Genomic DNA, 15,354 nt, shown 5'->3' on the forward strand with positions numbered 1-15,354 from the left:
ATAGACACAGCTTTACAAATTCTTCAGGAGCTCTTTAGTAATTTATTTTACAAAAGCTTTCACCCACTATTTCGCCCCCTTGGAGTTAAGCTTTTAAAAATACTGGAACACGTATTTTTTATTTCTGACCAAGAAACTCTCGTGTCCGTCTGCCGTCGTAATTTAATATATTATTTACCACAAAAATTTATTGGTGATGGTGATTGTTGCTGACTTACGTGGTGGGCCTTAATAAAAATATTTCATTCAATTTTGATGTCTAATTAAATGCTTTTGTGAAGTTCTCCTTTTTTATCAATTTAATCTTCAGTATAAATTATTTTTTTGCGTTAATGAATCTTAGACTCGCTGAATTTTAAAACATGAGCATATAAGTTGAACAATGGAATAAACTTTTCATATTAATTTCCTCGGCTAGTCAGTTCACTTTAAAGTAGAAAATCTTTAGTTATTAATTAGTGTGGCGGCCCACACACGCGCGAGAGTATTTCTTCTGACCTCCGTTAACCATTGCATATCATGTCAATAGCGGGCGCGTTTTTCGCTTCCGATATGTTTTTATAAGTTAATATCGCCACGTAATGGCGTCGTTGGCTGCATTGGCCGCTGCGATTGTTGCACTGTAAATTACTCGAATGCAGGTTAATTCAAGGAAGGCGGACATGAAATCGGGATCACCTCTTACAAATTAAAAGTGAACAATGATATTAAATGAATATATTATCTGTTTAATTAGTACAAATATGCTTACATTTGCCAGCACTCGCAAGATGTCCGTCTACGCGAAATCAAGACAAGAGAAGAAGTGAAGACGTCTAAAAAATTGACAAATGAGCGTATCTTGTCGTCTCTTTAGATCAATTTTGTTATTTCTTTGCCCTCGAAACTTACAGAGAGAAATTATTTCGCTGCGGACGCTATAAAACCAAATTCCAATTTTCGTAGGTCTGACTTTCAAAATTTCCTTAATAGCTATTTATATCCAAAAAATACTTTCATCCTCTATTCCACACCCATAGGGTTGGAATTTTGAAAAATCCCGTGTTGAACTACGCCTACGGTATAAGATCCACACTATCTCCAAATATCAAGTTTCTGTCCTCAGAGGTCTGGGATGAGGTATGGTGTGAGTGAGTGAATCAGTCGGGACAGTATCTTTTGTATATATAGATACAGAACATTCTTGAAAAACTTGATTTGTATCGGTGACCAACATTGCAGACACTCCCCTAGTCGGACTCGTCGCACTCGGCGAACTGCAGCGCGTACAAAGGAAGCGCGATGTAAGAGCGGCGCCTTAATTTGTAAAGTATGCAACCCGCGACACAGTAGTCGCAGTGGTTCGTTTTCTCCGCCTCTTGCCTTCCCCACTGCCAGTAGGCGTGCGGCAGTCACGCAGGGGCGCCAGCTTTTAGCTTCCCGCCTGCCGGCACGGCGGAGCGCCTACGCTCGCGAAACGCCTTCCACCCACACCTGCCGAGCCACCCCCCCGACAGGTGGGCCGCGGCAGGGAGAGGCGGGGTGTCGCGAGCGCTGGCGGGGGACGGCGCGCCCGTGCGCATGCGCGAAATTCGCCTATAAAAGCCGGCGCGGGCCCAGGCGCTGCGCTACTTCGTCGCGCGCCGCTCTGCCAGCAACAGCAGACCCGCACAGATAAACACACCAAACCAACCACCTGTCACTCGGCACCCCCTCTCTGCGCAGCGATCGCGGCCAGACGTCGACGGACGACGCATCCTCCACGCGACAGCGAGGTTCCCGCGTGCCAGTCTCCGCAGGTAAGCAGCAATATCCCTCACCACTACAAACTGGGGAAAAAATTAATGTTTATCAAATTAATATTTTTAAATTTTTTTCGTGGAACTCATAATAGTTTCATGTGCTACACAGAGATAGTGAATGGCACATTTTTCACGAATGATTGTATATATCTCCCATTATCAGCATTTCATACATTCACTCGAGGTTTTTTCATTCTGATGTGGCCTGGCATATGCTCAACATAATCTCCCTCAGGTGCATCTACTTTGCCAGGTCATGATCAAAAACCTTGACTGAATGTTAGAGACCCTCGCGGTGAAACTTTCGCTCTGAAATATTAATCGGAAATAGAAATATGAAAAATCCAAAATCTGTTTTTATTCATGAAATGTGTAACAGTTTCATTTGCTAAGACGTTTTCAGTGAAAAATTTTTTATATGATGTTCACTTTTTACATGAAAGATCCGCTAGAAGTTGCCTTCATTATTATTATTATTATTATTAATATTATTAATATTAATATTCAAACTTGTTTGCCAGGACAGTTCGGTCATTGGCGACAATCATCTGCCACCAGAGCATTTATTGTCAATCGTTATTTAAAGTCATCATCTACGTAACCCATTATTGTAACCTCTTACTAATAAGACTTTAATGATATGCATCGAAGTTGCACAGCACCCAGGCTCTAACGATGAAATTTAGGCTACCTTTCTTAATAGCTTGATCAACTTTTTATTCAAAAAGAGAACCGATAATGACTCCTGATTCTAACAGAGTATTAATTCCCTGTCAACAAGATCCGACAAAATTGTTGTAATTACCTGTTTAGTTAGTTTTAGCAAACCATCTTCAGGTCGAATAATTTCTTCCGCTATGACAATAGTAAGCCTGCTAGTTCAAAATATCGTAGGGGATACTAACTAATATAGTTTCAAATAGTTCGCCTTCTGACATATTCAATCAGTGCTCTCTCTACTATCATAGTGGGTAGAATTTAAAGTGGTGGTAATTTTTGACACACAAATGCCGACAACCGATGTTGATATTAGTACTCTGTTATTTATTCAAACTTTTTGCCACATAAATTTTGGATTTTGTTGCTAACACTCTGCTGCTGTGACATGTATTGTCAGCAGGTAATACATAACGTACGTAGTTCCTTATTATAATCTCTTACTTTGGTCTTCATCATACACATCAAAACTGCACAGCTACAAAGGTTCATTGATAAGTTATTTAGCTTTCATGCGAAAGAAAACCCATGACTTCATCTTATTTCAACACAAAATGAATTCACCATCAGAGCGATAATACAATTTTTTGTCGATTGCTGTGTTCAGTTCTTTAGCAAACCATATTGAAATCGAATCACTCCATCCTCTGCCATAATAAGTATGAATTCACTGATAATTTTGTATGGCATTCTAACCAGGGGACCACAATGGATTTTAATTTTAGTAATTTTTTGTATTTATGATGCGTGAAGTTCAGAACTCAAATATTTATCCTCGAAAACAGTTCGAAGCACCTCTTAAGTATTCTCGAGAAACTAACATCTTATGCTAAAGGAAGTTCGGTTTCCCCCGATAGGCCTTCTGGCTGTGCGGTGGAAAGCTTGTCTGCCCTGCGGAGGTTTGAGGTTAGATTTCCAGCTGGTGTAAATTTTTAAACGAGTTGCCTGTTGTATTAGCAACTCCGTGACGTTTAAGGTATACAAAGATGAGGAAAAAATCAGTAGTGCTCGAGACTGCCAATAGATGGTTCGACTCTTGTTTCGATTATTTTTTTCCATTCAGTTCTGGCAACTACTCATTTAATTATAAAATTTATCAAATAAATGTTAATTAACAGATAGCAAATTGCTATTTTGATGAAAAATGGGTGCCTTATTAGTTCTAATTACGTATCACACACAAAAATCCAGTTTTCATTGCAAATATAAATTCTTAGTTACTGATCTTTTATAAAAGATTACTTAAATTAAAAAATTACAAGCTAAATTCTTTTTTATCCTTAAGTATTGTGCACTTTAGGGAAATCTTCTTGGAACATGCACATTTGTCTATAACTGTGCCAGAACTGTGAATCGAACCCGCACCGCATACCTGATAGGCCGGAATTGTACCACACAGCCAGGCGTGTCGAGAAAAACCGACCTTGCTTTAATATATGGAGGAGGATCGGAAAACTTCAAAGCAGATTTTGCAGGTAACTTGCGAGAGGTGCGTCTAACTGCTTTTTGCTGACTGATATTTAGTTCCTGTTGCCATGTGGTCCACTTGTAACTGAAACAGACTGCAGAATGAAATAGCATACCGTATGACATACTCAGTCACTTTCTGGTGTCATAGCGAACTAGTGACAAGATTACAAGACAGTTTGCTAAAAAAGTGAATCGTGTTATCAGAAAAATTTTGTTTTGTCGTCATGGCAGTGAAAAAATCTGTGTTTACTAAGTAAAGTGTATGAAGTCCATATTGCTTTATCATCTCTCACTATAAAGGCTAATAAAATTTCAAAGAAGAAAAAGTTAAAGTTAACGGTATTGTAACAGTTAATATGGTCTATTAATTTGACTATTGCTTACGTGTACCTTAATATTTCAGCATACCAAAATCTTTCAAAGTTTCAATTTGATGTATATCAGAAAGTCAATTTATGAGTTTATAGACCAAACGCAGCAATTAAAGACGACATACTCTGTTAAAACTTACGCATTTCTCATGTCGATACATCTTATTCTAATACAGAAATTTGTATTCAGTATCACAGACAGACACTGACATTGTTGTTAATTTAAGTCACCAAAACAGCATCTGCAATTTTTTTTTAAATTCCTTTTTGGCCTTTTGACTGTCACTTTTGTATCCAGTCACCAAGATTGCAATTTCGGCCACAGGGCCAATGTCAAATAAAATTTGTTGTGTTTAATTGCACGTCACAAACTTTCGAGCAAGCATTTTCAAGTATGTATACGCGTTTCACGCCATTTCTTCTGCCTATGGATGTGAGCCCATGGTTGATACTGGAATCCTGGTGATTATAAATAAACCTGACTAATAAGTGTGTGTGTGTGTGTGTGTGTGTGTGTGTGTGTGTGTCTATTGTTGACAAAGGCCACTGACCGAAAGCTTTAAGTGGGAAAATCTTTTTGTTGTGCCTATCTGCGACTCAGCATCTCCGATATATGGTGAGTAGTAGCTTTCCTTCTCATAATATTGTTACATTCCATCCTGGATTATCCATTATTTGAGAAAAAGGTTGTCCCCGGAGAAAAATTACATGGCTGTGGACTACGCTCAAGAAAAAGAATCGATCCAGAAATGTATGTCAAGTCTCGTTTCTGCATACTTATAAGATGTACAATTTTTGTTTGACGAAATTTGCAATATATTAAACCTCTATAATTTTTTCCTGCTATAAACTGTTTTTGCAAGTAGCATGACCGAGCGAGGTGGCGCAGTGGTTAGCACCCTGGACTCGCATTCGGGAGGACGACGGTTCAAACCCGCGTCCGGCCATTCTGATTTAAGGTTTCCCTAAATCACTTCAGGCAAATGCCGGGATGGTTCCTTTGAAAGGGCACGGCCGACTTCCTTACCCATCCTTCACTATTCTCATGGGACCGATGGCGTCACTGTTTGGTCACCTTCCACGAATCAACCGACCAACCAAAGTAGCATGACTGGAGTGTAGACATGCATGTTTACTTTACTCATATGCGATGCCTTCAGTTTTCCGAAAGGAATCAAAATAGCTCATGTATCATTTTTTTTTTTTTTTAATGACACCCTCCAAGCGTTTCTAGCACTTTTCACCACATCTTCAGGCGAATGTAGTAAATGTCCATATGACTTCTTATGTGGACAAGTGCTATTGCGCTTATGTCTCACTTATTCGCTTTGCGCCATTGGACATTATACATAAAAATCATTGTAGCACTGCTTACAATATATAACGCAATCACTGTAGGTAATTACAACACGAACATCTGAAACACTGGATGTCACACAGAAATTATTTCTGGAGGATGCTTTACAATTAATTTAGCTTTGCTACTCTGCGAAAATTGTCTGTTACTTGCAAGTCTATGTTTTAAAACTGCTGTAGATGCTCTGTAATTTTTGCTCGCACGTAATTTTCGTTGCTTTTTAACTCTTTAAGAGGATTAATAAACAGAAACGAAGTAGTTACAGACGGCACACCATGAATCGCGTGAAAATTTCAACCCCCTTTTATTTCATGAAATGTTATAAAAACGGGGGACGCGTAATTTCTAGATTTCTGGAAAGCGCGACACAGACCCGCACTGCAGGCTGCTGACGTAGGTCCGAGCATAGGGAGCAAGTACCTAGGTATGTGAGTGGCTCGGAGACTTCTCAAGTAACAGAAGCCAGTACGTTGTCCTCGACAGCGAGTGTCCATCAGACGCAAGGGTATCGTCAGGGATGTCCCAGGGAAGTGTGATAGGAGCGCTGCTATTCTCTATATACATAAATGGTATGGCCGACAGGGTGAGAAACAATCTGCGGCTGTTGCTTTATGATGCTGTGGGATACGAGACAGTGTTGTCAGTTATTACGAGGATTTATGATGACCTTGAGGAGAATTTCTACTTGGTGCGATGAACAGCAGCTTCATCTAAAGGCAGTAAAATACGGATGTGTAGGAAACACAATCCCGTAATGGCCGAATACAGCATTAGTAGAGCGCTGCTCGACACACTTACGTCGATTAAATATTAGCCGTAACTTTGCAAAACGATATTAATTGGAACGAGCACGTCACATTGTTACTCGTGAAGACGAATGCTCCACTCCGTTTTATGGCGAGTATTTTTTAGGAAAGCGGAGCCTGTGTGTCAAGGAGGCAGCTTATACAGGGTGGTCCATTGATCGTGACCGGGCCAAATACCTCAGGAAATAAGCGTCAAGCGAAAAAACTACAAAGAACGAAACTTGTCTAGCTTCAAGGGGGAAACCAGATGGCGCTACGGTTGGCCCGCTAGATGGCGCTGCCATACGTCAAAAGGATATCAACTGCGTTTTTTTATAAATAGGAACCCCTATTTTTTATTACATATTCGTGTAGTACGTAAAGAAATATGAATGCTTTAGTTGGACCACTTTTTTCGCTTTGTGATAGATGGCGCTGTAATAGTCACAAACATATGGCTCACAATTTTAGACGAACACTTGGTAACAGGTAGGTTTTTTAAATTAAAATACAGAACGTAGGTACGTTTGAACATTTTATTTCGGTTGTTCCAATGTGATACATGTACCTTTGTTATTTATCGTTTCTGAGAACGCATGCTGTTACAGCGAGATTACCTGTAAATGCCACATTAAGGCAATAAATGCTCAAAATGATGTCCGTCAACCCCAATGCATTTGGCAATACGTGTAAAGACATGCCTCTCAACAGCGAGTAGTTCGCCTTCCGTAATGTTCGCACATGCATTGACAATGCGCTGACGCATGTTGTCAGGCGTTGTCCGTGGATCACGATAGCAAATATCCTTCAACTTTCCCCACAGAAAGAAATCCGGGGACGTCAGATCCGGTGAACGTGCTTCGACGACCAATCAACCTGTCATGAAATACGTTATTCAATACGGCTTCATCGGCACGAGAGCTATGTGCCGCACATCCATGATGTTGGAAGTACATCGCCATTTTGTCATGCAGCGAAACATCTTGTAGTAACATCGGTAGAACATCATGTAGGAAATCGGCATACATTGCACCATTTAGATTGCCATCGATAAAATGGGGGCCAATTATCCTTCCTCCCATAATGCCGCCAACGTCGCTGATGTTCCACTTGTCGCAGCCATCGTGGATTTTCCGTTGCCCAATAGTGCATATTATGCCGGTTTACGTTACCGCCGTTGGTGAATGACGCTTCGTCGGTAAATAGAAAGCGTGCAAAAAATGTATCATTGTCCCGTAATTTCTCTTGTGGCAGTGGCAGAACTGTACGCGATCTTCAAAGTCGTCGCCATGCAATTCCTGGTGCATATAAATATGGTACGGGTGCATTCGACGTTGATGTGGCATTCTCAACACTGACGTTTTTGGGATTCCCGATTCTCGCGCAATTTGTCTGCTACTGATGTGCGGATTAGCCGCGACAGCAGCTTAAACACCTACTTGGGCATCATCATTTATTGCAGGTCGTGGTTGACGTTTCACATGTTGCTGAACACTTCCTGTTTCCTTAAATAACGTAACTATCCGGCGAACGGTCCGGACACTTGGATGATGTCGTCCTGGATACCGAGCAGCATACATAGCACATGCCCGTTGGACATTTTGATCACAACAGCCATACATCAACACGATATCTAACTTTTCCGCAATTGGTAAACGGTCCATTTTAACACGAGTAATGTATCACGAAGCAAATACCGTCCGTACTGGCGAAATGTTACGTGATGCTATGTACTTATACGTTTGTGACTATTACAGCCCCATCTATCACAAAGCGAAGAAAGTGGTCCAACTAAAACATTCATATTTCTTTACGTACTACACGAATATGTAATAAAAAATGGAGGTTCCTATTTTAAAAAATGCAGTTGATATCCGTTTGACCTGTGGCAGCGCCATCTAGGGGGCCAACCATAGCGCCATTTGGTTTCCCCTTCTAGCTAGACGACTTTTGTGCCTTGTAGTTTTTTTCGTTTGATGCTTATTTCGTGAGATATTTGGCCCGGTCACTATGCATGGATCACCCTGTAGATCGAAAGTGCGACGGATTCTTGACTACTGTTGGAGTGTTTGGGATCCCTACCAGGTCGGGTTAAAGGAAGACATTGAAGTAATTGAGAGGCGCGATGCTAGATTTTTTACTGGTAAGTTGTTTCAGCACGCAAGTATTACGGAGATGCTTCGAAGTGAATTCCAGGAGCGAACGCGGCGCTCTTTTCTTGAGGCACTACTGCGGAGGTATAGAAAACCAGCATATGATGCTGACTGCAGAACGATTCTATTGCCGCTAACGTAGGTTTTGCGTAAGGATCGCGAAGACGAGAGAAAGTACGGCTTATAGAGACGTTTATATACAGTCGTTTCTCACTCGCTACATTTCCAGGTGGAGCAGGAGAGGAAATGATTAGTAGCGGTAAGGGTTCCCTCCGCCATGCACCACAGCTGGCTTGTGGATTATGTATGTGAATATACACTATGTGATCAAAAGTATCCGGACACCTAGCTGAAAATGACTGAAAAGTTCGTGGCACCCTCCATCGGTAACGCTGGAATTCAGTATGGTATTGGCCCACCCTCAACCTTGATGACAGCTTCCACTCTCGCAGACATACGTTCAGTCAGGTACTGGAAGGTTTCTTGGGGAATGGCACCCCATTCTTCACGGAGTGCTGCACTGAAGAGAGGTATCGATGTCGGTAGGTGAGGCTTGGCACCAAGTCGGCGTTACAAAACATCCCAACGGTGTTCTGTATGATTCAGGTCACTACTTTGTGCAGGCCAGCCCATTGCAGGGATGTTATTGTCGCGTAACCATTCCGCCACACACCGTGCATTATGAACAGGTGTTGGATCGTGTTGAAAGATGCAAATGTCATCCCCGAATTGCTCTTCAACAGTTGGAAGCAAGAAAGTGCTTAAAACATCAATGTAAGCCTGTGCTGTCACAGTGCCACGCAAAGCAACAATCATGCAAGCCCCATCCATGGAAAAACACGACCACACCATAACACCACTGCCTCCGAATTTTACTGTTGGCACTACAGGCGCTGGCAGATGACGTTCACCGGGCATCCGCCATACCTACACACTGCTATCAGATCGCCACATTGTGTACCGCGATTCGTCACTCCACACAACGTTTGCCCACTGTTCAGTCGTCCAATGTTTACGCTCCTTACACCAAGCGAGGCGTCGTTTTGCATTTACTGGGGTAATGTGTGGCTTATGAGCAGCCGCTCGACCATGAAATCGAAGTTTTCTCACCTCCCGTCTGCCATAGTACTTGCAGTGGATCCTGATGCAGTTTGGAATTCCTGTGTGATGGTCTGGATAGATGTCTGCCTATTACACATTACGACCATCTTCAACTGTTGGCGGTCTCTGCCAGTCAGCAGACGAGGTCGGCCTGTACGCTTTTGTGCTGTACGTGTCCCTTCACGTTTCCACTTCACTATATCGTCGGAAACAGTGGACCTAGGGATGTGTAGGAGTGTGGAAATGTCGAGTACAGGCGTATGACACAAGTGACACCCAATCACCTGACCGCGGTCGAAGTCCGTGAATTTCGCGGAGCGCCCCATTCTGGTCTCTCACGATGTCTAATGACTACTGAGGTCGCCGATATAGAGTACCTGGCAGTAGGCGGCAGCTCAATGCACGTAATATGACAAACATATGTTTCTGGAGCTGTCCGGATACTTTTGATCACATAGTGTATATGTGGAGTGGGGCTCCCATACCTGAGAAAAAGACGAATGGCGTTGTTCATAGGTGGAACGTTCGTGCAAGGGCAACAGACTTTAGCTTGAAGGGAAGACTTTTTCTTGCCAGAAATCCTCCCCTGAGGCTTGACAGAATCCCTGTAAAATTCAGCACTGTTCACAGGTATTTAGGCATTCTTTTAGACGAGAACAACTACTTCCCAGAACAGGTGTAATCTGTTATTCAGAAAGCGGCTAAAATTGCCCGTACTGGCGCTGCTGACTATAATACGGGCTACTACAATTTCCCAAATCCCAGTAGCGGCGTGCTGATGCCCACGGCTATCCGGCCGTGTTGATAAGTAGTTAAAAAAATTTTTTAAAAAAATTTTACATGTTTCTACATCTAAAAGTGGAGAGGCTTAAACACACAAAATTACGTGTTCAACACTGTTGGTTTCCCGTAAACGTCGCTTCGACATGTTGAACCGTTCACGAAATAAAATCGATGCAAATTTGGATGGTTTTTTGTGGTTCACTTTGTATAAGGTAGAGACGTCGTTTCCTTCGATAAAATGCAAGGAAAATGACGTTTTATTGATTTATTGTACTTCTTACATTCTGATAAACGTTTAGTATGGTATGTAGGAACTGATACTGCAACATCTTTTTCTTCATTATTCACATTTACAATCTTTCTCTTCCTATCACAGCTTCACTCCTTCCCTCCCTCCTCCCCCTTTCTCATGGAAGTTAACCGTAAATGCCTGTATTTTCTGACATTTAGCAGTGAACGAAAGCATTTAATAGTTTACACATCATATCGACAACAGTGTGAGTGCAAAGGTGAATTAAACCATCTTGTGTTCGCAGGACGACTTTTTATTTTACGAACGTCGTTTTTGTTACAACAGCTGCGCTTGCTTTTTGTTTTTGTTTGTTTATTTTTCAGCAGCAGATTGTAGTCTGCATTGGACCAGCTTCAGGCTACATGAATAATAACCAGCTGAGCACCATACATCTATATCTATGTTCATGCTCCACAAGCCACCTTACGGTGTGTGGTGGTAGGTATTTCGTACACCGCTGTCGCTTCCCATTTTTCCTATTACCGTCGCGTAACGTTCGCAGGAAAACTGGTTGTTGCTAAGCCTCCACTCTCTCTAGTTTTATCTTCGCGGTGTTTTCTCGAGATATACAAACCAGGAAGCAACATATTGGTTGACTGTTCTAGGAACGTATGCTCCCGGAACTTTAACAGTAGACCACACCATGATGTAGAAAGACGCTTTTGCAGCATCTGTCACTGGAGATGACCGAGCATCTTCTTGACGTTCTCGCATTTACTGAATGAACCTGTAACGAAACACACTGCTCTTCATTGGATATTCTCTGTTTCCTCTATCAGTCCTATCTGGTATCGAGCATTCTGAAGAGCAGTATTAAAGTATTGGTCGAACGAGAGTCTTGCAAGCTACTTCCTTTGTTGATGGACTACATTTGCTGAGGATTCTTGCAATGCATCTCAGTCTTACATCTGCCTTACTTGCGATTAGTTTTGTGTGGTCGTACCAGTTCAAACTGCTGTGAACACATACTCCTATATGTTTTATAGGATAATTTATAAGAGTAACTGCTTTCAGTCACTGTTCTGCAATTGTGTAATCATACAGTAATGGGTCTTTCTGTTTATCTATACCCAATACAGAAGCACTCCGTCTTCAAGCAACAAGTGGCCCATCGGGACCATCCGACCGCCGTGTCATCCTCACTGAGGATGCGGATAAGAGGGCCGTGTGGTCAGCACACCGCTCTGCCGGTCGTTACGATGGTTTTCTTTGTACGGAGCCGCTGCTATTCAGTCGAGTAGCTCCTCAATTGGCATCACGAGGCTGAATACACCCCGAAAAATGGCAACAGCTAATGGCGGCCCGGATGGTCACCCATCCAAGTACCGAAAGCGCTTAACTTCGGTGATACGACAGGATCCGGTGTATCCACTGCGGTAAGGCCGTTGCCATACCCAATACACTACATTTGTTTATTTTGAGGGTCAACTGCCAACCCCTGCAGGGAGGGTGGTTCTGAGCACAGTTTTGTAGCGTTTTGACTTCTCTGTACACAACAGCATCATCCGTTAAAAGCCGCGTGGAACTTCCGAAGTTATTCATTGGGTCATTTATGTATATCGTGAAAAGAAATGGTCCTACAACGCTCACTTCGGATGCGTCCCAATTTTCTTTTCTGTCTGAAAATTTCTCTCCCGTTAAAATGACATGCTGTTTCCTACTTGCTACAAACGACATCTCTGTACACAACAGCATCATCCGTGAAAAGCCGCGTGGAACTTCCGAAGTTATTCACTGGGTCATTTATGTATATCGCAAAAAGCAATGGTCCTATAATACTCACTTCGGATACGCCCAAAGTTTCTTTTCCGTCTAAAAATTTCTCTCCCGTCAAAATGACATGCTGTTTCCTACTTGCTACAAACGCTTCAGTGGGATCACACAGCTGGTCAGATTTTCGGCAGACATGTGTTCTCTGCATTAGGCTGCAACGCAGAACGATACCGTGAGCCTTTTGGAAGTGGAGAAACACCGCATCTACCTGGACGCCTTTACCTACTGCTTTCTGGGTCTCGTGGACGAAAGGAGCGAACTGGGTTTCACACTATCGCTGTTTTCGGAACCCATGTTGGTTTCTACAGAGGAGATTTTCTGTCTCCAGAAACGTGATAATACGCCAGCGATACAATATTCCGAAATGCTACAACAGACCGACTTCAGAGATACAGTCCTATAGTTTTGTGCCTGTGTTCGGCGGTATTTCCTGAAAAGGGTAATGGCGTGTTTTTTTCAATTACTGGAAATGCTTCGCACTTCTAGAGACCTATGGTAGACTGTAGATAGGAGAGTGGCAGGCTCTTTCGCAGTACTTTGCGTACAATCGTATAGGTGTATCGCCGGTCCAGTGGCCTTACTCTGAAGGCCGATTTCATTTCATTTTCTATCCCACAGCCAGCCCGATATCTGTCATTTTGACGTTTGTCCGACGATTTACACGATGAATTACGATCTTGTCTTCCTTAGTCAGTTTCCGAAAGAGACGTTTAGTATTTCTGCCTTTCCTGAATCATTCTGCGTTTCGATGTCATTATGGTCACAGTGTGTCTGGATCGATGGACTCGACCTGTTTATCGACTTACAGTATAACCATTACTTCGTAGAACTTTCTGTCAAGTCAGTAGATAGAAAACTATCTCTAGTGCATGATCACTTGATGGTACACTAAACTTGTCAAAATTATCATTTTTATTGTCTGGAAATAGATACAGAACGAAATCCATTCCTGAATAATAAATAAAAAAAAAAGAAAAAGTAGTAACGCTATCGAACATACAATTAAATTCCTCTTACATTTCTCAACGACCAGCTGCGACTTTTTATTTCTTTCATAACGTATTTAAAATGACGTTAAGGTGTGTTCTGGAACGTGAAGAAACTGAAAAATGGTGGCCTACTAGTTAAAGATTTTTATTTCTAGCCATGCTTCCTAGAACCAATCCAGTGTTCTACATATCAGACAAGACTTATTTCTTCCCACCACTTTCAGGAAGTATGTTTAGATTCTAACGCCTCAGTCATGAAAGGCAGCTAAAAACCATTCAAAAGCCAAGATTGCACGAAATATTTTTTATTCAAGACAACGTGTTTCAAGAGTCTTAGATGTCACCTTCAGGTCTTAAACGTTTTTTAGTAAAAAACGCTCATCTTACGCTGAACGTCATGCACAAGATGTAAAATGTACATGCCTTAGTAAAAAAACGTTTAAGACCTGAAGATGACAGCTAAGGCTGTTGCAACCGGTTCTCCTGAGAAAAAAAGTGCGATCTCGGCTTTTGAATGGTTTTTAACGATTAAAACGGATCGCCCTTAAAACTCGCATAAAGACAGAATTCAGTCATAAAACGCAGATGATTTCGCGTAAACGAGTCTTATCCGAACCATATTAAATTGTCGAAGGACGTTATCGTACCTACTTCGACTGCAGATTTACAACAAAGAACTAAGTAATGACAGCAGAGATCATTTGAGGACGTGACTGAAAATAAGCCACAGGAAGGCTAACATGATGATGCATCAATGAAATAAGAGCCGACGTTTCGACTGATTTGCAGCTGTCGTCTTCAAGACATGAAGTTTTATTTAATGTAGTTTTCCAGTAGGAAACAGCATCGCGCACGAACTTATTTTAATGACGTGATCGCGCCGTGGTGGCACGTGAACTTGTAAGAATAAGGTCTTTGAGATGTAATAACAAAGTTAATTAAAAATAAAGGAAATAAGATGGAAGAGCTAAATCTTAAATAGCTTGTCTGTGCGGAATAACAAGGAACGGGATTACCGCTCCCGGAATCTATATCCCCCTGTGAAGTCATAGCAGGGTCGTTTGGAAAAAGATAGATCATGGTTTAACGTCACGTCGAAATCGATGTCGTTAGAGACGGGAGTCGTTTTAGGTATGACCGTCCTCTGTATCATAAAGCAAAATAAAATAAAGTTGTGCTCCCTGAAGACGTTACTGAAACTTGGTCGAAACGTCGACACCTATGCGATGTTATTTCATTGAAAGAATAACACTGTGTCATTTATGAGTGTGATTCTATTATTATGATTACTGTTGTTATATCGTTTGGGCCCTACTTCACCAGATATTTCGTAATTTGCTTTTGGCTTTTTTCTGTACTCGTATTCATTCCATTCTCTCAGGACGTGCTCTTTTCTTATCCTCAGACGATGTTACTCCAATCTCTTTGGGTTTTTCAGGTTAACCAAGTGTCCTGTCCGGAAAATTCTCCGTAAAAATTTCTTTCTTGTATTTTATATGGTTACCTTTGCTTATCTTAGTTATTCTTTCACTATTACAGTTAATTTTATCACCTCAATTTTAGAGCCAATACAAGTTTCGTAGAATTCCGCAAACATTCTACTTACTCTCTTGGTTAATTCCTTTTAACATGCGTACAAAATTTTAGCTTGAGGGTCTTTTTCATTCGAATAGAAGTAATGTTAGGATACTCTCAAATTCTTTTATTTGCTCTTTGTAGGTCTGTACCCCGCAAAAATGGTTCAAATGGCTCTGAGCACTATGGGACGTAACTTCTGAGGTC

General features: G+C 41.7%; 1 protein-coding gene across 1 annotated transcript in view; it reads left to right on the forward strand.

The window, feature by feature from the left end:
- Positions 1 to 1,624: 1,624 nt before the first annotated feature.
- The window catches only part of LOC124552591 (corticotropin-releasing factor-binding protein), a 1,062,428-nt gene continuing 1,048,698 nt past the window's right edge, over positions 1,625 to 15,354 (forward strand). The window contains exon 1 of the mRNA XM_047126916.1: positions 1,625 to 1,778. The gene's annotated coding sequence lies outside the window, so the exon portion shown is untranslated. The remainder of the gene's footprint in view (positions 1,779 to 15,354) is intronic.

The sequence above is a fragment of the Schistocerca americana genome, chromosome 10 (assembly GCF_021461395.2).
Source record: "Schistocerca americana isolate TAMUIC-IGC-003095 chromosome 10, iqSchAmer2.1, whole genome shotgun sequence".
Taxonomy (NCBI): domain Eukaryota; kingdom Metazoa; phylum Arthropoda; class Insecta; order Orthoptera; family Acrididae; genus Schistocerca; species Schistocerca americana.